The sequence below is a fragment of the Muntiacus reevesi genome, chromosome 5 (assembly GCF_963930625.1).
Source record: "Muntiacus reevesi chromosome 5, mMunRee1.1, whole genome shotgun sequence".
Classification (NCBI taxonomy): Eukaryota; Metazoa; Chordata; class Mammalia; order Artiodactyla; family Cervidae; genus Muntiacus; species Muntiacus reevesi.
This window is the reverse complement of record NC_089253.1, coordinates 48,879,506-48,899,413: the sequence shown is the minus strand read 5'-3', so window position 1 is coordinate 48,899,413 and position 19,908 is coordinate 48,879,506. Positions and strand designations below refer to the sequence as shown.

General features: G+C 37.4%; 1 protein-coding gene across 1 annotated transcript in view; it reads left to right on the top strand.

Annotated features, from left to right (window-relative positions):
- The window catches only part of LOC136169322 (bifunctional methylenetetrahydrofolate dehydrogenase/cyclohydrolase, mitochondrial-like), a 238,868-nt gene that overhangs the window by 206,191 nt on the left and 12,769 nt on the right, over positions 1-19,908 (top strand). The gene's annotated exons all lie outside the window — the stretch shown is intronic.

Here is a 19,908-nt window from a genome sequence, read left to right as displayed (position 1 = left end):
AGTGTTCTTGCCTGGAGAATCCCAGGGATGGGGGGGCCTGGTGGGCTGCCATCTATGGGGTCGCACAGAGTCAGACACTACTGAAGTGACTTAGCAGCAGCAGCAGCATCAAGGCTATGGTTTTTCCAGTAGTCATGTATGGATGTGAGAGTTGAACTATAAGGAAAGCTGAGTGCTGAAGAATTGATGCTTTTGAACTGTGGTATTGGAGAAGACTCTTGAGAGTCCCTTGGACTGCAAGGAGGTCCAACCAGTCCATCCTAAAGGAAATCAGTCCTGGGTGTTCATTGGAAGGACTGATGTTGAAGCTGAAACTCCAGTACTTTGGCCACCTGATGCGAAGTGCTGACTCATTGGAAAAGACCTTGATGCTGGAAAAGATTGAAAGCAGGAGGAGAAGGGGACAGCAGAGGATGAGATGGTTGGATGGCATCACCAACTCCACGGACATAAGTTTGAGTAAACTCCGGAAGTTGGTGATGGACAGGGAGGCCTGGCGTGCTGCAGTCCATGGGGTCACAAAGAGTCGGACACGACTGAGCAACTGAACTGAACTGAAAGATCACATAAATACAAGGAAAGAGGTCCCCTATTCATTCATCTCATGCTTCATAATTTTCCATATGATTTTTAGGATTAAGTTGTCAACTCCTGAAAAAAGTCTGTTGGAATTTTGACAATTTCACTGAATCTGTAGAATACGTAAGGGATATTGGCAATCTCCATGGTTTAAGTCTTTTAAACCAATAGTTCTAGAACAACTGGATGTCCACATGGGCAAAAGAATGAAGTTGGACTGCTTTCTCATACTATACATAAAATTAACTCAAGATGGATCAGAGACCAAACATAAGAGCTAAAGTTATAAAACTCTTTGAAGAAAATATTGCAGTAAATCTTCATAACTTTGGGATAGGCAGATTCTTCTTAACTATTACACCAAAAACACAATCAATAAAAGAAAAAAAAAGGATAAATTGAATTTCATAAAAAATTTTTTAAAGCTTTATTCCTCAAAAGTTATCATCAAGATAACAAAAAGACAACCCAAAGAATGAGAGAAAATATTTGCAAATCAAATATCTGATAAGGGATTTATACCCCAAATAAACAAAGAGCTCTTACAGTTCATCGATGAAAAAAAATAATCTAATTCAAACATGGACAAATGATCTGAACAGAGATGCTTCCAAGAAGTTAAACAAATAGTCAATAAAATCACATGAAAAGATGCTCACTATCATTATCATTAGGGAAGTGCAAACCAAAACCAAATGAGATAACACTTCATACCCACCAAGGTCACTATCAGAATTTCAGATAATATTAAGTGTTGACAAGAAAGTAAAAATTGGAATCTACCTACATTTCTCATTTAAGTATAAAATGGTTTAGGAAATTATCTGGCTGTCCACAATGTTAAATAGGGAGTTCCCTTATGACTCCATAATTCCACTCCTAGATATATACCCCAAGGAAAAGAACACATGACCCCACACAAAACTAGTACACAAATATAACACCATAGTATGATTCCCTTTATATAAAATAACCTAAATAGACAAATCCATAAAGATAGAAGCAGATTAGTAACTGACTGTGACTGGGGAGGCAGGGAGAATTGGGAAGAGACTGCTAATGGATAAAAAGATGATGAAAATGGTAAAAAATTGATTATGGTGATAAACACACAATTTTGTGACTGGTGATGAATACTAAAAGCCACTGAATTGTATAATTTAAATGGGTGAATTATACATCATTAAAGCATCTAAGAAAAAAATGATATGCACAGAAATTCCTTGGGGTTAATTGTGGTACATACATAATTCAGAATTGTTTCCAATTGAGATGAGATATTCTGCCAACTGAAGCAGAACAGTGGTTGTCCAAATTTACAAGTTTTAAAAATATGCATATACATATGTACAGCTATCTATGTATTTCTATTTGCTCATCATAGATATTATATAAATTTTGAAATTTCAATTTTTTAGTGAGCAAACTAAGTGTACTAGAGTGGAGTTGAAATTCTGTAGATGAATCATCTAAATTTTGTTTGCATTTTATTCATAAGCAATTGGAAATTTCAAATGTAAGTATCAATGAGTGGAATACCAAAATCCTGCAGGTTTTATTGCACTTACATGCATTTACTATAAACCATAATTTACTGAAATATAGCTTTATGTAAGAAAAATTAAATATGAAATATCACAAGCTGTATACACATCTAATCTTTGAATTATATAATTAAAATTTGGAATATCTCAATTAATGGTATGAATCATTTCATAGAGCTCATATTTTCAATAGGATAAATTTACAATCTGTATTAGAATACACCAAAATTTTCATAGGTGTATGTAAAGTTGCTATTAGGATCAAAATTAGGGAAAGAAAAAAGAGAGAGGGCACAAAAAGTAAAATCAGAAAATGTAACTGAGACAGTGGGACATTTTAAAATTATATAATCTTATGCCATTAAATTTTAAAAACGTAGATTGATACTTAAAACCTGGATAGCATGTTAAAACCAGAGAATGGAATCCCTGGTGATTCAGTGGTTAAGATTCAGTGCTTTCACTACTGTGGGCCCAGGTTTGATCCCTGGTTGGGGAACCAAGATCCTACTAGCTCTGTGGCACTGCCAGAAATAAATAAGTAAAATAAAATAAAATTTTAAAAACTGGAGAGTGGAAGTGGGAATGACCAAAATTCTCCCAAGACAGAGAAAATCTGATTAAAACTACTAAGTATAAAATAAATTGAATTGGTAAACAGTTCTTCACATTAAAATAATGTGAAGAATAATACTAGATGGTCTGGAGATAATTTCAGAAAGAACTTTTAATTCTTTAAAGAATAAATAATTATGTCTTATATAAACTTAGTATGGAAAGAGAAGAAAGGAAGAGGAGGAGGTGGAGACGGTGGGGGAAGGGGACAAAGAGGGAGAAGAAACTTCACCCAATTTAATTTATAAGATCACTGATGGGGCTTCCCTGGTAGCTCAGCTGGTAAAGAATTCACCTGCAATGCAGGAGACCCTGGTTCGATCCCTGGGTTGGGAAGATCCCCTGGAGGAGGGCATGGCGACCCACTCCAATGTTCTTGCCTGGAGAATCCCCATGGACAGAGGAGCCTGGTGGGCTGCCTGGTCCCTGAGGTCACAAAGAGTCGGACACGACTGAGAGATTAAGCATGCATGCATAATACTGATATCAAAACAGGACAAAGGTGACGGGAATAAAAAAAACTGTCTAATTTTACTTATGAATATTAGTAAATTTAAAACCACAGTAGTTTTTTTAATATATATTCTGAAGACCCTCTGACACCACAGTTTTTAAATGCCTGCTGTCAAAGTCAGATTTTTGAGTGCAAGCTAAAACATTCATTGTAAAACACATTTCTTGCCTAGATAATCATGTGAGAAAATAAATGTCCATGAAAATAAAGACGAAAACTTTTTAAGTTGAAAAAAAAAATAAAACCACAGTATTAAAAGAATATAAGACAAGAATTCAGATTTTTTAAAACTATATTACCAAAAATTGAATTCTTTAAACTGTATTACTACCCAGCTTTTCAGGTGCCACTCGTGGTAGAGAATGCCTGCCAATGCAGGAGGCATAAGCAACATGGGTTCGATTCCTGGGTCAGGAAGATTCCTGGAGGAGGGCATGGCGACCCACTCCAGTATTCTTGCTTGGAGAATCCTATGGACAGAGGAGCCTGGTGGGCTACAGCCCATAGAGTCGCAAAGAGTCAGACAGGACTGAAGCAACTTAGGACACATGCACCATTACTCTTACAACCTCAAAAGATGTAGAAAAAGCTATTTATAATAGTCAACACCTATTTGTGATTTAATAAATCAACAACAAAGAAACAAGTTTTTCAAACAGTCATTCTGACTGAGGAATGGAGAAAATTTTCTTAATCTAATGAATGTTATCAGTCAAAAATAAATAGAGAAAAAATCCTCAGTTTTGAAATACTAGAATTAGAGAGGGTGTGGAGAAAAGGGAGCCCTCTTACACTGTTGGTGGGAATGCAAACTAGTACAGCCACTATGGAGAACAGTGTGGAGATTTCTTAAAAAACTGGAAATAGAACTGCCATATGACCCAGCAATCCCACTTCTGGGCATACACACTGAGGAAACCAGATCTGAAAGAGACACGTGCACCCCAGTGTTCATCGCAGCACTGTTTATAATAGCCAGGACATGGAAGCAGCCTAGATGCCCATCAGCAGACGAATGGATAAGGAAGCTGTGGTACATATACACCATGGAATATTACTCAGCCATTAAAAAGAATTCATTTGAATCAGTTCTAATGAGATGGATGAAACTGGAGCCCATTATACAGAGTGAAGTAAGTCAGAAAGATAAAGACCAATACAGTATACTAACGTATATATATGGAATTTAGAAAGATGGTAATGATAACCCTATATGCAAAACAGAAAAAGAGACACAGAAGTACAGAGCAGACTTTTGAACTCTGTGGGAGAAGGTGAGGGTGGGATGTTTCGAAAGAACAGCATGTATATTATCTATGGTGAAACAGATCACCAGCCCAGGTGGGATGAGTGAGTCAAGTGCTCGGGCCTGGTGCACTGGGAGGACCCAGAGGAATCGGGTGGAGAGGGAGGTGGGAGGGGGGATCGGAATGGGGAATATGTGTAACTCTATGGCTGATTCATATCAATGTATGACAAACCCACTGAAAAATAAATAAATTAATTAAAAACAACAACAACAACAAAAAAAGAAATACTAGAATTATTCCCATTGATTTAAGGATGAAACACAGAAAACAACTATTTATTTGATTTTCTCTGGTGCTCTTTCATTTTTCCTTTATTCTATTGATCAGATTTCTATGGCCAGGCTCAGATTCAAAGCATGGAAAAAAGACTCCACTTCTTAAATAAAGGAACCACAAAGTCGTGTTGACCTAAAACAAAGAGACTGACAGTTATTTCTCCAGCAAAAATGGATTTATTCAGGATCAAGGAATTGCAGTTTGTGGTCTGCAATGACTCAGTGACTAAACAACAACAATAACACATTATGCTGTACTATTCCTATCAAACTATTCTAAATTGCCACTGGATAAACACATTGCCAGCCAGTAGATAACGACCTAGACTACCCATCTCCTCCAGACTCCTCTGTTTTAGAGATATTGGTTGATTTTGCTAACTGATGATTTGAGCTGCATGTATTCTCTCGCCCTGTGCTGTTAACTCCCATTTTTGTTTTAAATTCACAAACAAGAGCGAGCCTTGGCAATCCTATCCCCCCACCCGGAGCCCCAATAAAAGGCAGAGCCCCAGTTACATTCTCTCTCACTCTCTTTTGCTTTACCTGTGACCTCACTGACTGTGTGCCCCAGGTGTGCCATGTAACTTCCAGCTCCTGTGTCAATAAGCTTTTTAAAAAATTTTCTTAATGGTTATTGCTGATGGCATCTTACAATCCTAAGAACCAAAAGAGCAGTTTCAGCCACAGCATTGTTATCAATAGGCCAAGACCAGCAAGCAGCAAGATGGAAGAAGGGAAGGTCTAAGACTACGTACAAAGGAAATAACAGAATTATGAAAAAAATAATTTGTGTTTCCAAAACATCAGCCCCGTGTGTATACATTATTCAGACTATCTGGCTTTCAGTAGCTATGTTTTTAGGCAAAAGGAACTGAACTCACTGGCTTTCAAACTGAACTCTTGGGAACCTAAGGAGCTGGTGCTCCCCCAATCCTACCTTTTTTTTTTTCAGTGAGTACATCTATCCTTGCCTTGATCATTTTACATGTGAGCTTGGTAAACATCCTTTCCTGTAAAGAAAGGATGAAAATGTGTTTTAATCTTACTCCATTTGTGTGCTCTGTATACCCCTTGGAGATTGGCAATGCAGGCCCTTTGAATTGATGCTTTCAAACTGTGGTGCTGGAGAAGACTCTTGAGAGTCCCTTGGACAGCAAGGAGATCAAACCAGTCCATCCTCAAGGAAATCAACCCTGAATCTTCCCTAGAAGGACTGACGCTGAAGTTGAAGCTCCAATATTTTGGCCACCTGATGTGATGAACTAACTCATTGGGAAAGACTGATGCTGGGAAAGATTAAGGGCAAGAGGAGAAGGGGACAACAGAGGATAAGATGGTGGGATGGCATCACTGACTTAAAGGACATGAGTTTGAGTAAATTCTGGGAGATGATGATGACAGGGAAATCTGGCGTGCTGCAGTTCATGGGGTCGCAAACAGACACGACTGAGTGAACAACCTATTGTCCCAAATGTCCTTCAGCCTCCATCCATGCCTCCAATGCACCAGTGTCTATTTGAAAGGAACATGGCTTTGTTAATGGGAGGAAGAAAAGAGAAACATGCATCTCACCCCCAAGAGGTCTACTGGACTTTGCAGCAGAAAGGCTCAAGGTAAAAGCTGATATCGATTATCAGGTCAGAAAAGACCATCATTCTGGGAAAGATTGAAGGCAGGAGGAGAGGGGACGACAGAGGACCAGATAGTTCGATGGCATCCCCAACTCAAGACATGAGTTTGAGCAAGCTCCAGAAGATTGTGAAGGACAGGGAAATCTGGCATGCTGCAGTCCACACGGTCCAAGAGTCGGACATGACTGAGCAACTGGACCACAACAACAAAAGCTGATATAACTGTTCATGAGCAATTCTATGAGTTTCTGAAAAAAAAAAAAGGATTCCATATCCCTGGAGAATCAAGTATGGAACAGAACAGAATCCTACTGGTCCTTAGCTCTGTAAGGAATTCAAGGCTGGTCTGACACCCCAAGGATTAGAAGCTTTAGAAGTATCCAGAGATTGCCCTGCGGCTGCTGCTGCTAAGTCACTTCAGTCGTGACCGACTCTGTGCGACCCCATAGACGGCAGTCCACCAGGCTCCCCCATCCCTGGGATTCTCCAGGCAAGAACACTGGAGTGGGTTGCCATTTCCTTCTCCAATGCATGAAAGTGAAAAGTGAAAGTGAAGTCACTCAGTCGTGTCTGACTCTTCGCAACCCCATGGGCTGCAGCCCACCAGGCCCCTCCGCCCATGGGATTTTCCAGGCAAGAGTATGGAGTGGTGTGCCATTGCCTTCTCCAGAGATTGCCCTAGGTATAGACATTACTCTCCTGACAGGCATCGTAGTCAAACAAGTACCAGATAGGAATCAAAGAAGCCAGGGAAAAAAAGAAAAAAGAGGACATGTTCTGTGGTCATTGTCACTGGTTTACTGGCTTATAATCCACTTCTTGGGGATTCCTAGAAGTAACAGGAGGATTCTGGGGAAGACACTGAAGTATTCTCACTACTAATATAGTCTCTATTTAGCTAGGATGCATTTAGCCATCATACTACTGTCTCCAAAGCAAATACTGTTGAACACAGTTTTTTCTAATCTAGACAGAAACATATACATTCACACAAATTCCATTGCAATTGCTCTTGTTATTTATGTAGTAGGACAACTTCCAGCTGAAGGATTGATGCATCTGAATAAGCATTTCCACGGTGTTACTTTTATATTTGAATAAGAATTCTGGTTTTGTTCCCAGTCTCACTTCTGACTCATCATTGTGAAACCAAGAAATCAATTAGCCTCTCAGCACTCAAAATCTCTCTTCTGTGAATGAGGATAATGGGTAACCTCTTGCTTCACTGAATTGTTGTGAAGTTTAATTAGATAATGTTCGCACAGCCCTTTGAACTCTACTAATTAAATTGATGTGTAAATATGGTGCTTCCTTTTATCAGGATGCTTGACTGAGCCATTTCATAAATAAAGAGGACTGTGATAGGAGGATTCATAGGGAAAAGATTACTTTAAAAGAAATTCTTGCGAACTAAATTCTGAGATTGTCAAATAACCATGTGAAATCATGTGAAAATACCTAGTTGGGGTTCTAGGATATGGCCTTCACTTACTCAAGAAGTGTTGGTTTTACCTTCATATAAAAATAAACAGCTCCTAGGGTGTAGAATCATGTCCTGTTTATACTTTAAATAATGCTATTGTTTTTCTAAATGCTATGTTTATCCAGTATATTTTGCTAAAACAGCATTGGTTATTTCATATTTGTCATATAAGGGATCACAAAATAACAGATTTGAAATAACCTAATAAGAAACTTATAACCTTTGAAATAGTGTGATTCTGTGTAGACCATCCATTGATCAGTCTGCTATCAATAAAAGAGATTTCACCCACAAGAGAGAAATCTTAGATGAATCAAAATTTTACTAAATTTTCTGATGAGAATGCTACTGCTGCTAAGTTGCTTCAGTCGTGTCTGACTCTGTGCGACCCCATAGACGGCAGACCACCAGGTTCCCCGTCCCTGGGATTCTCCAGGCAAGAATACTGGAGCGGCTTGCCATTTCCTTCTCCAGTGCATGGAAGTGAAAAGTGAAAGTGAAGTCGCTCAGTCATGTCCAACTCCTAGTGACCCCATGGGCCGCAGCCCATCAGGCTCCTCTGTCCATGGGATTTTCCAGGCAAGAGTACTGGAGTGGGTTGCCATTGCCTTCTCCGCTGATGAGAATAGTTCACTCTAATATAATTATCCCAATTATTTTTGAAATTTGCATTCATAAAGACCTTTTGTTTCTGTCAGAAGTAACTTCATAGATGGGTTAATTCACTTGGGGTAAAAAAAATCATAAGCCTACCTCCATAAACCTATCTCAGTCTTTAGTATGTAATTTTATTTATAAGTTAGAATTTTTTTTATATTTCCTTAATTTTTTCCCCATTTATTTTTATTAGATGGAGGCTAATTACTTTACAATATTGTAGTGGGTTTTGTCATACATTGACATGAATCAGCCATGGATTTACATGTATTCCCCATCCCGATCCCCCCTCCCGCCTCCCTCTCCACCCCATCTCTCTGGGTCTTCCCAGTGCACCAGCCCTGAGCACTTGTCTCCTGCATCCAGCCTGGGCTGGTGATCTGTTTCACCCTTGATAGTATACTTGTTTCAAAGCTATTCTCTCCGGAACATCCCACCCTCGCCTTCTCCCACAGAGTCTAGAAGTCTGTTCTGTACATCTGTGTCTCTTTTTCTGTTTTGCATATAGGGCTATCATTACCATCTTTTTAAATTCCATATATATGCGTTAGTATACTGTATTGGTCTTTATCTTTCTGGCTTACTTCACTCTGTATAATGGGCTCCAGTTTCATCCATCTCATTAGAACTGATTCAAATGAATTCTTTTTAATGGCTGAGTAATATTCCATGGTATATATGTACCACAGCTTCCTTATCCATTCATCTGCTGATGGGCATCTAGGCTGCTTCCATGTCCTGGCTATTATAAACAGTGCTGCGATGAACATTGGGGTGCACGTGTCTCTTTCAGATCTGGTTTCCTCGGTGTGTATGCCCAGGAGTGGGATTGCTGTGTCATATGGCAGTTCTATTTCCAGTTTTTTAAGAAATCTCCACACTGTTCTCCATAGTGACTGTACTAGTTTGCATTCCCACCAACAGTGTAAGAGGGTTCCCTTTTCTCCACACCCTCTCCAGCATTTATTGCTTGTAGACTTTTGGATAGCAGCCATTCTGACTGGCATGTAATGGGACCTCATTGAGGTTTTGATTTGCATTTCTCTGATGATGAGTGATGTTGAGCATCTTTTCACGTGTTTGTTAGCCATCTGTATGTCTTCTTTGGAGAAATGTCTATTTAGATCTTTAGCCCATTTTTTGATTGGGTCATTTATTTTTCTGGAATTGAGCTTCAGGAGTTGCTTGTATATTTTTGAGATTAATCCTTTGTCTGTTTCTTCATTTGCTATTATTTTCTCCCATTCTGAAGGCCGTCTTTTCACCTTGCTTATAGTTTCCTTTGTTGTGCAAAAGTTTTTAAGTTTCATTAGGTCCCATTTGTTTCTTTTTGCTTTTATTTCCAATATTCTGGGAGGTGGGTCATAGAGGATCTTGCTGTGATTTGTGTCGGAGAGTGTCTTGCCTATGTTCTCCTCTAGGAGTTCTATAGTGTCTGTTCTTACATTTAGATCTTTAATCCATTTTGAGTTTATTTTTGTGTATGGTGTTAGAAAGTGTTCTAGTTTCATTCTTTTACAAGTGGTTGACCAGTTTTCCCAGCACCACGTGTTAAAGAGGCTGTCTTTTTTCTATTGTATATTCTTGCCTCCTTTGTCAAAGATAAGGTGTCCATAGGTATGTGGATTTATCTCTGGGTTTTCTATTCTGTTCCATTGATCTATATTTCTGTCTTTCAGAATTTTTTAAAAATTAATTTATTTTCAAAGGTTACACCCCATTTATTGTTATTATAAAATATTGGTTATTTTTCTCTGCTGTACAATATATCCCTGTAGCTTATTTTCTACATCACAGTTTGTACCTCTTACTCTCCTACCCCTATATTGTCCCTCCACCTTCCTTCTCCTCACTGGTAACCACTAGTTTGTTCTCTATATTTATTTCTGCTTTCTTTTTGTTGTATTCACAAGTTTGTTGTATTTTTAGATTTCACGCAAAAATGCAGTATCATACAGTATTTATCTTACCCTTTTGAAGTATCTCACTTAGCATAATACCCTCCAAATCCATCCATATTACTACAGATGACAAAATTTCGTTCTTTTTTATGGCCAAGTATTATTCCTGTGTGTGTGTGTGTGTGTGTATGTGTATCACATCTTCTTTATCCATTCACCTGTTGGTAGACACTTATGTTGCTTCCATATCTTGACAATTGTAAATAATATTGGTATAAACATTGGGGTGTGTTATCCTTTCAAACTGGTGTTTTTGTTTTTTCAGATATATACGCAGGAGTATAATTGCTGGTTCTATTTTTAATTTTTTTTAAAACTTCCATTCTGTTTCCCCAGTGGTTGCATCAATTACATTCCCACAAACAATGTACAAAATTCCCTTTTCTACACATCCTTGCCAATAATTTATTATCTGTGTTCATTTTATGATAGCCATTCTGACAGGTGTGAGGTGATATCTCACTGTAGTTTCGATTTGCATTTCCTTAACATTTAGTGGTGTTGAGCATCTTTTCATGTGCCTGTTGTCTACTATCTTCATGTCCCTTTGGAAAAATATATATTCAGATTTTCTGCCCACTTTTTAATTGTTTTTTTTTTTATGTTTTGTTGTTTTAATATGAGCTTTTTAATGTATGTTGGATATTAACTCCTTGTCAGTGATATCATTTGTAAATATTTTCTTCCATTGAGTAGGTTTTTTTTTTTGTGTGTGTCAATGGTTTCCTTTACTGTGCAAAATATTTTGGGTTTAATTAGGTCCCTTTTGTTTATTTTTGCTTTTATTTACTTTGCTTTAGAAGACAGATACAAAAAATATTGCTACAATTTATGTCAGAGTGTTGTGCCTATGTTTTCCTCTAGGAGTTTTATGGGTTTTGGTCTTAAATTTAGGTCTTTAATAAGTTGTTGTTGTTGTTTTTACTGAAGTCTTTAATTCATTTTGAGTTTATTGTGATATATGGTGTTAGAGAATGTTCTGATTTCATTCTCTTATGTGTAGCTGTCCAGTGTTACCAGCACCATTTATTGAGGAGACTGTCTTTTCTCCATTATATACCCTTGCCTCCTTTGCCATAGATTAATAGACCATAAGGGCATGGGTTTATTTCTGGGCTCTCTAATCTGTTCATTGATCCGTGTGTCTGTTTTTGTGTCAATACCAGGCTGTTTTGATTACTGTAGCTTTGTGGTGTGGCCTGAAATCAGGTAGGGTGATTCTTCCAGCTGTGTTCTTTCTCAAGACTGTTTTTGCTCTGCAGGGTTAAAGCTGGAAATGTTGATGATATTATAAGTGTGCAACAATGAAATTTCATGTAACTGAATATCTTAGAATATAGAGTTGATATGTTTTATTAGGAATTTAAAGAACTGATATGAGAGTTTTGAAAATTGCTAACTATAAAGGAGGGAGTTTGCAATAACAAATATTTATATAAAATCTAACAGCTATTTTATTGTACTTGTAATGTTTCTTATTACATATTTACTTGAGGAATACATCTGCTGATAGGCCAGCATGGCCTAAAAGTATTTTGAATTTTTAGAAACTTAAAATTCAGTGTCTGATTCACATCTTCTAAAATATATGTTCTTCTGCAAATCTTCCTTTGAATGATAAGAATATAATTGCAAAAAAAAAAAAAAGACTATAATTACAGGAAAATTTCAGATTCTTTATGTCCTGATAGAGGATTCTGAAAAAGTATGAGGATGACTTAGTAAACTCCTGGGTATAACAATAGCCCAGATATGTATATTGTTGATATTTCCAGAAGAAGGCCAATAAGTATTGATTATTATGATCTAAAAGAAATCATAATAGTCAATTATAATTAACACTAAAGAAAGGACACTAAAGGAAACAAAATACAGGTCTAAACTAAATATATTCTCTCAGGAGGCACAAGGATAAAACAGAATTTGAGGTTGCTACTACAGGGAACTGGGGAATGAATATTCTATTTATGCATCTAAGATTCTGAATGATTCTACATCCTCAACTCATTGATGTTTTTACCTAGAAGGACAGGAGTTTTAAGAACCAGTCCATTTTCTGTTAGTTTTGGTCTGTCTTTAGCTAGTGCTTTAAGAGAATATTATGTACCAGAGTCACTTGGAGAAGTGTTAAATGCAGAGTCCTGGGCCATATCTGGCCTGCTGACTCAGGACACAGGCAGTCTAACAAGCTCCCCAGGTGAAACTCACTGAAACTTAAGAACGTCTCAACAAATGTACTTTTCTCACTAGATAGAGGTTTAGCTAGAGGTTCAGTCCTATTAATGCCGCCAGTTTTATAGAAGTGTTACCCACAAAAACTCTAGCATTTCTTTGAGATCTTCAATTTGGACTTGATTTAGACACAGTAAGTCTAAGTTAATATGCCAATTAGTTGCGACCTCATTACGAATAGGAAGTCCTCAGACTTTTCAGGAAAGAGTCTATCAAGAAATCACTTAATTTGTTGATGATTCCACTTTGAGCATACATCTGTCCCTGTCAAATTCACAAGTGTGGGGTCACTGAGGAGCCGAGACTGCACCTCTGCTCTCAGCCAGGACATGTGGAACGCTTGTGTATTCTTAAACACCCACAACCATCTCTCCAAGGGAGATGTTGAATTAAATAGCAGTTTAAGACTAATAAAGTAGTGCCCAGATCAAGCAAAAGGTTGCCTTCTAACATTATGAGGACATTCTCCTTGTGAATTTTAAAGGATAAAATAAGAGATTGGGCATTTGATTCCTTTTCCTCCTCCTCTTCCTCCTCATAGGGAATGTCTAATTGTTTTATCTGAGTCTTATTCCCTTTGTTCTCATATTCTTTTAAAAATGCTCAGTGAAGTGCTGAATGTCTGGCAATGAGTCTATTATTCCATTCTAGTTTTTCTAGAATGTTTTAAATTATAGATGTTTAAATTCTAAATGTTTCTAGTGTATTAAACTTTCTGTTTCAGGCTTAAAGGTATTGGCAAAAAGTTAGTAGAAAGCTCATTACATTTGCAGCAGGAGTTACTTATGAAAACTGTCTAAAGGTATTAAAGAACTTGTCTCTGAATTCTCCAATGGATGGTTCCTTTCTTTGCTTATAAGACGGGATCAGCATTCAATCTGTGCTCACAGGAGGGGAGAGTTTCCAAAAGACCTTGTCTAATATACACAACTTTTCTAAATTCTTCTGATTTCTTATGCAAATTGGGGTCTTTGAATCCTATCTTTCCATTCGACTCTTTCATAACAGAACACATATGTACTATTTGATATACACTTGGGGTTACTGGATTATTGATTCCTAAAACTATTTCTAATTCCTCTGCAAATTTTATCACTTGGCTTTTTGGCTCAATATGAGACCAGACCTTAAAACAATGCAATTTTCCCTGTTTCTGATGGTGAGGGGAGGGGTGGTTAATTTTATGAAGTAATTGCACTTTGGAGATTTTTCTAGACAGTTAGGAGGTAAAAGGAAGAAGTCAAAGGAAGTAGGGAAACTTAAGTTGGGGGAAGATAAATAATAAAAGAGCTATTTGATTTGTACTAAGACTTGGAAGACTCTAAAAGAGACCATTTTTAGTTTTTCAGTTTTTGTTTGCCTTGGCGAAGACATTTTAAGGGAACAATTTTGGAATCTAAATGCCTTAGATATTCCCTCAGAAACATTAAAAAAAAAAAAAAAAGCAGAACATTGGATATTTGGGATGCTGTGCTAGTGCTAAATCACTTCAGTTGTATCCAACCCTTTGTGGACCAATGGGCTGTAAGCCTGCCAGGCTCCTCTGTCTATGGAATTCTCCAGACAAGAACACTGGAGTGGGTAGCCATTCCCTTCTCGAGAGGATATTCCTGACTCAGGGATCAAACCCAGGTCTCCTGCACTGCAGGCAGATTTTTTACCATCTTAGCCAGGGAAACAAGTGAGCTGAGGCAAAACATCCACAGGATTTTCCAAAATTCAAAAGACACTTTCTGAACTTTTCAGTCCTCAGGGTCAGTTTGAGTAATGGATTTATCTACCTTACCCACATCCCCTCGCTGTGAACTCTTCCTTTGTAGATATACAACAAAAGATGACAGCGATAGAGACAAGTTGTGTTGTAAGTAATAGCACTGACTTCCACCAAAGATAAAAGTTATTTAACTGAACATATAATCAAAGGATTCCTAAAATGAGTTTCTTATTTAAAGAAGACAAAATAAACTCAGCATTTGGGGGCCTTTAAAGAAAAGAAATTAGAGTTGGGACTTAATGCAAGACTTACCTCATCATCCCAGTCACAGAGGCCAACAGCTTCCTGTACCAGCAAGAGGCTCAAAGGGCCAAAGAGGCAACCATGGTTCCAACTTGAGGTCCTGGACCATGGCCAAGAGAAGTTCTTGATTAGATTTTCACAGATCCCCAGTATTGTTGAACATTGGTTTCCCCCAGATGGCATCCAAACAATCCATCAATAAGACAAATCTGAGTTTAGGTTAGAGAAGCATGGGAGAACACTATCTTGATAGTCCCTTAGAGGCAGTGGTGTGCTGAACCTAACTCCTGTTAGCCTGAGAAGGATCACCTTGGTAACTTGAAGTCAGCCATGATAGGAATACTTATACCACAGAAATCACCAAATTCCACAAATCAGGAATCCCCGCCCCCCCCCCCCCCCCCCAGCCCCAGTGAGCTACTTACCTCAATAACATCTTAGGGTGTAGAAGCAAAGTTGGAATATTTAGGAGATGTTGAAGTTTGTTTTGGGGGTTTCCCTGGTGGTTCAGATAGTAAAGAATCTGCCTGCAATGCAGGAGATGTGTGTTTGATCCTTGGGTGGGGAAGATCCCCTGGAGATGGAAATGGCAACCCATTCCAGAATGCTTGCCTCAAGCATCCCATGGATAGAGGAGCCTGGTGGGCTACAGTCCATGGGGTTGCAAGAGATTAAACATGAAGTTTGTTTAAGGCAAGTCTCTTAATCAGAAATTTTCGGTAGGATTAGGTAAAGATCATAATATAAAAGTTTAGGATTGAAGACACAACAAGGAGAGGATTTAAAGCAAGGATTTCCAAGTGTCTTGAAAATTTTGATACTATCTGTTGAGATGTCAAACAGTTTGATGTTAATTAAAATAAGTCTTTTGATGTGTTCTTGAGACAGTAAAATTGCTTAAAACTTTTATCTTTCTGAGCAAGAGTTCCCTAGAGCAATAAAGTTGTATTGATAAAAACAATGAAATAATAAAGTTATGTTAATGTATAGAGTAAGTTATGTGGATGTGGATGGTTTTGGTTCTCACATATAATGCTTGAGTCTTCAAATTATATAAGAATTAAGGATAGGTTTCTATGGAACTATCACATCAAAAAGAAAAAGCTCATAGGAAATGTTCACTTGAAACTACTGTTCATTTTCAACTTTAACAAAAAAACAAATAAAAAATTTTTCTGACTTCACATTCTACTAGTATCTAAAGTCTTTTTTTTTAGACTAACATCTAAAATCAGTCCATGGGGTCGCAAAGAGTCAGACATGACTGAGTGACTGAACTGAACTTAACTGAAAGTCTTTTCCAAATGTTTAGTTTTTAATATGTCACTTTATCAAATGATAATAATTTAATTTAAATATATTGCATTTGTTTATTTGGGGAACCCAATTAAGAAATTTCTTTTCAGTGTCTTTTAAGGTACAATTAATGAACAACTTTACTTCCAGTCATTTGTTTCTACAAGACAACAATGTCAGTGGACAGCTCATTTAACATATCTGAAGTAGGTATCATATATGCCTATTTGTTATCATTTCAACTGTTAAGTACAATTTGTATTATTTCTTTCTTTTGTTTAGCAGAATGACAGGGTCAGAAGTCTGCAAGGGTTCAGAAATGAATTACTTGAGAGAAGAAAGAAAAAAAACTATTTTAATTAGACAAAAGAGAATCTTTAAATCATAAAATTTGAAAGCATCATTAACTTTCCCAATTCAATCTCATCTTTGCCCTATTGTGAACATTTCTAATGGGGAATAAGGACAGTATTTCTCTTTGTGGCTTATTATTCTTAAAATATTCTCTGTATTGAGCTAAAATCTATTCCCTTCCTTGTCCCTTGATTCTTCCTTCTGGAAATATATAAAGTAAATCAACTCCCTATACAGTTTAACACACTGAAGACACAATTATTGGGTTTTGATTATTTTTAGTTTTTTAGGTGTTTTTTTTTTCCCCCCTAAGAAAGGCAACTTGAGTTTATTCAACCATTCCTCTGTTTCAGAGATATTCAATGTATGGACCAATACTAACCCATGGCTGTTCCTTACCCTTTGGGAACTGTAAGTTATAGATCCACATCAACATAAAGAACTGTGGCAGAATATCAATCAGCATACTGGGACTTCCCTCATGGTCCAGTGGTTAAGAATCTGCCTGCCAATACAGAGGACAAGAGTTCAATCCCTGGTCAGGGAACTAAGATCCTACATGTCATGGGACAACTAGTTGCAGCATATGCTGCAACACAGAGCCCACGTGGTACAACACAGTGTCTGCACACTGCAAGAAGACCCAGCACTGCCAAAATTAAAAAAAAGAAATCAACATACTGCTATCATCATTGAAAAATTCTTTCTATGAAAAACTAAAGCTAGCTGAATTTAAAAGTATGCTTACTGATATAGTTGATTTACATTGTGGCATAAACTTTTTCTTCTTGTCACAACCTGATGGGTAAACAGTTGAACCAACTAGTTTGATAGCACTTGTTCCATATGACATGATTTCCAGATCCATTCTCATCATTCTTCTTGACATCAGCCTCCAGAATACAACCAACATTTTCAGAGAAACTCTGCTGAAAATAGAGTGGAAAACATTACATCCCTGAATCTGGACATTATTTGTCTTGGAACAACCTAAGAGTTTTTAGTGAATTTTTAATCAAGTACACCCAGCTGATCAGATATACAGAACCTCTTTCAAATTCTTATGGCTATTGATAGTCCACTATTCCAAAGTAGCTACCTACTAGCTATTCTGCCCAATTTTGTGTCATTTGCTAATATGCATTATGCAACTTTTGCTGTATTAAAAAACAACAAAACACCCCCAAACTCAGTCAATTTAAACAACCACCCTTTAAAATAAATTTCTCGTGAGCATAGTTCAGCTAGTCAATTATGGTGACCTTAGCTCACATATTTTGACCATAACTTGGCTTGTTCAAACATCTGCCTTCAGCTGGTGGTTGGCTAGATGACTGGTCTAGGATGGCTTCCCTGAAACAACTCAGCTCTCTTCCACAGGATTTGAATCTGCCAGCAGGGAGGCTTGTATTTGTTCTCATGGCTGTGACAGGGTTCCAAGAGAGAGAGGAAACACACAAGACCTCTATAAGAATCAGTCCCATCCCTGCCATAAAGTAGAGCAGAGAAGGGTGGAAAATGGACCTGGAGGAGGACAAAGGTAAAATAACTATTGTGATGCCAATGTGTTCTTCCAAGTTCTCACAAAATTTGAAAATGGCACTGAAAGATACTTTTCATGGAAGACCTTCTTATTGATAAACTGTTTCAGAATGTATTATTTAACCAGTCATGACTACCATTGAGAGTTTTTATTCAACCCATGTTTTTCCATCATGTTTCACTGAATCCCATCATAAGGGTTCAGTGAAAAACTGTCAAACTTGCTGCTGCAGATAAGAAATCATCATAGTTTCCTGAACACAAATGATCATCACTGCATTATTTATGATAGCAAAGTATTGAAAAGACTGCAGGAATGAATAACTTACTATGGTAATTTACATAATAACTTATTTCGTGTGGTTTTTAAATTTTAAATAATTGATGAAATAGGAAAATGCTTACAGTTTAATTTTAATTCAAAGATAAACAATGAGGTACAATACAAACAAAATTATACATCTTTTTATAGGCTTTATACCTAATGAAGAAGCATTTTGAAATCCTAGAAACAAATACAATAAAAATACATTTATTATCTTTGAATGGCAAGATTATAGTGATTTTTGTTTTCAGCTTAAACTTTTAGATATTTTTGACATTTTCTGCAATGGACATATGTAACATCATCATCATCAAAAAAAAAAAAAAGCATGCATTCAGTTGTTTTCCATTTTGTAATTTTCCTGAGAATTAAAATCAAGCTCACATTTCCCTCGCTTTGGAAAACTGTGTATTTGACCACTGCCAATTGATATTCATTGAGATAGTGAATTGAATGGTCCTAAATTGAGAGGGAGATCTAGATCTTTCCCAAAATCATAGTAGCTGGATTTTAATAGCTACTTCATTGTCATTTTAATTTTAAAAATATTTCCTGCTGTCATATCACTTATGGTTTCTTTTTCTATTGGCTGCCAAGAATATACAGGATTTTATGACTTTATTTGGAGCATTACTTGATATCTATGCTAGAACTGATAAAAAGGGAGAAGTTCTCTGGGACAGGATAGGAAAGCAAGAGAAAAAATATCTCTCAAGCATTGATAACCATCTTTGTTGTATCGTTGGTGTGGCTGAGGAACCTTGTCAGCTAGCTGCATCTATCTTGGCACTGTCTTTTTAGCCTTTTAATTCTTACTACCACTAAAAATCATATGTCACAAGATGACATTTAAAGCATCTGGATATTCAGATGATAGAAGAAAGCCTCTGATGATGCAAAACAGATTACCCTATTCTGGTTAAGGGATGTAGTGTGAAAATGAGTAAATCACATTCCAGACACAGTGTCATCCAGAGGCATTCTGATGGAATAAAGATGGACACAAATTCTTTGATTCTCCTCCCATTGGGAAGTTGCATCTCTACCCCTCCTTTTCAGTCTAAGTGGATTCTGTCACTGGCTGACCAATAGAATATGACAGAAACAACACTGTGCTAGTTTCCAGGTTCCATCCTCAAGCTATGGGTACCTTCTATTTCCTGCCGCTTGGAACACGCACTCCTGGAAGCCAGCTGCGGGGCTGTGAGAAGTCCGAGCTGCGTGGAGAGGCCACATCTATGTGCTCCAGTCAGCATCCCCAGACAAGCTCAACTGCAGGCCTGTGAATGCACCTCGGACAACCAGCAATGTCACAGGTTGAGATGCCTCCAACTGCAGCCGCTAACTGACTCCATTTATATGAAAGACCCCCAGGAAGATCCATCCAGCTGAGCTCAGTCAACTCACACAACTGTGGAAAATAAAAATAAGTTTTTGGTTTAAGATACTGAGTTTAGGGATGATTTGTTAACTCATAGCAAAAAAAAAAAAGGGGAGCACTAGCCGTTGTTAGCTGGCACTGTTGCATCTGAAATAAAATTTGAAAAGTGTTACAAAAAATAGATGGTGA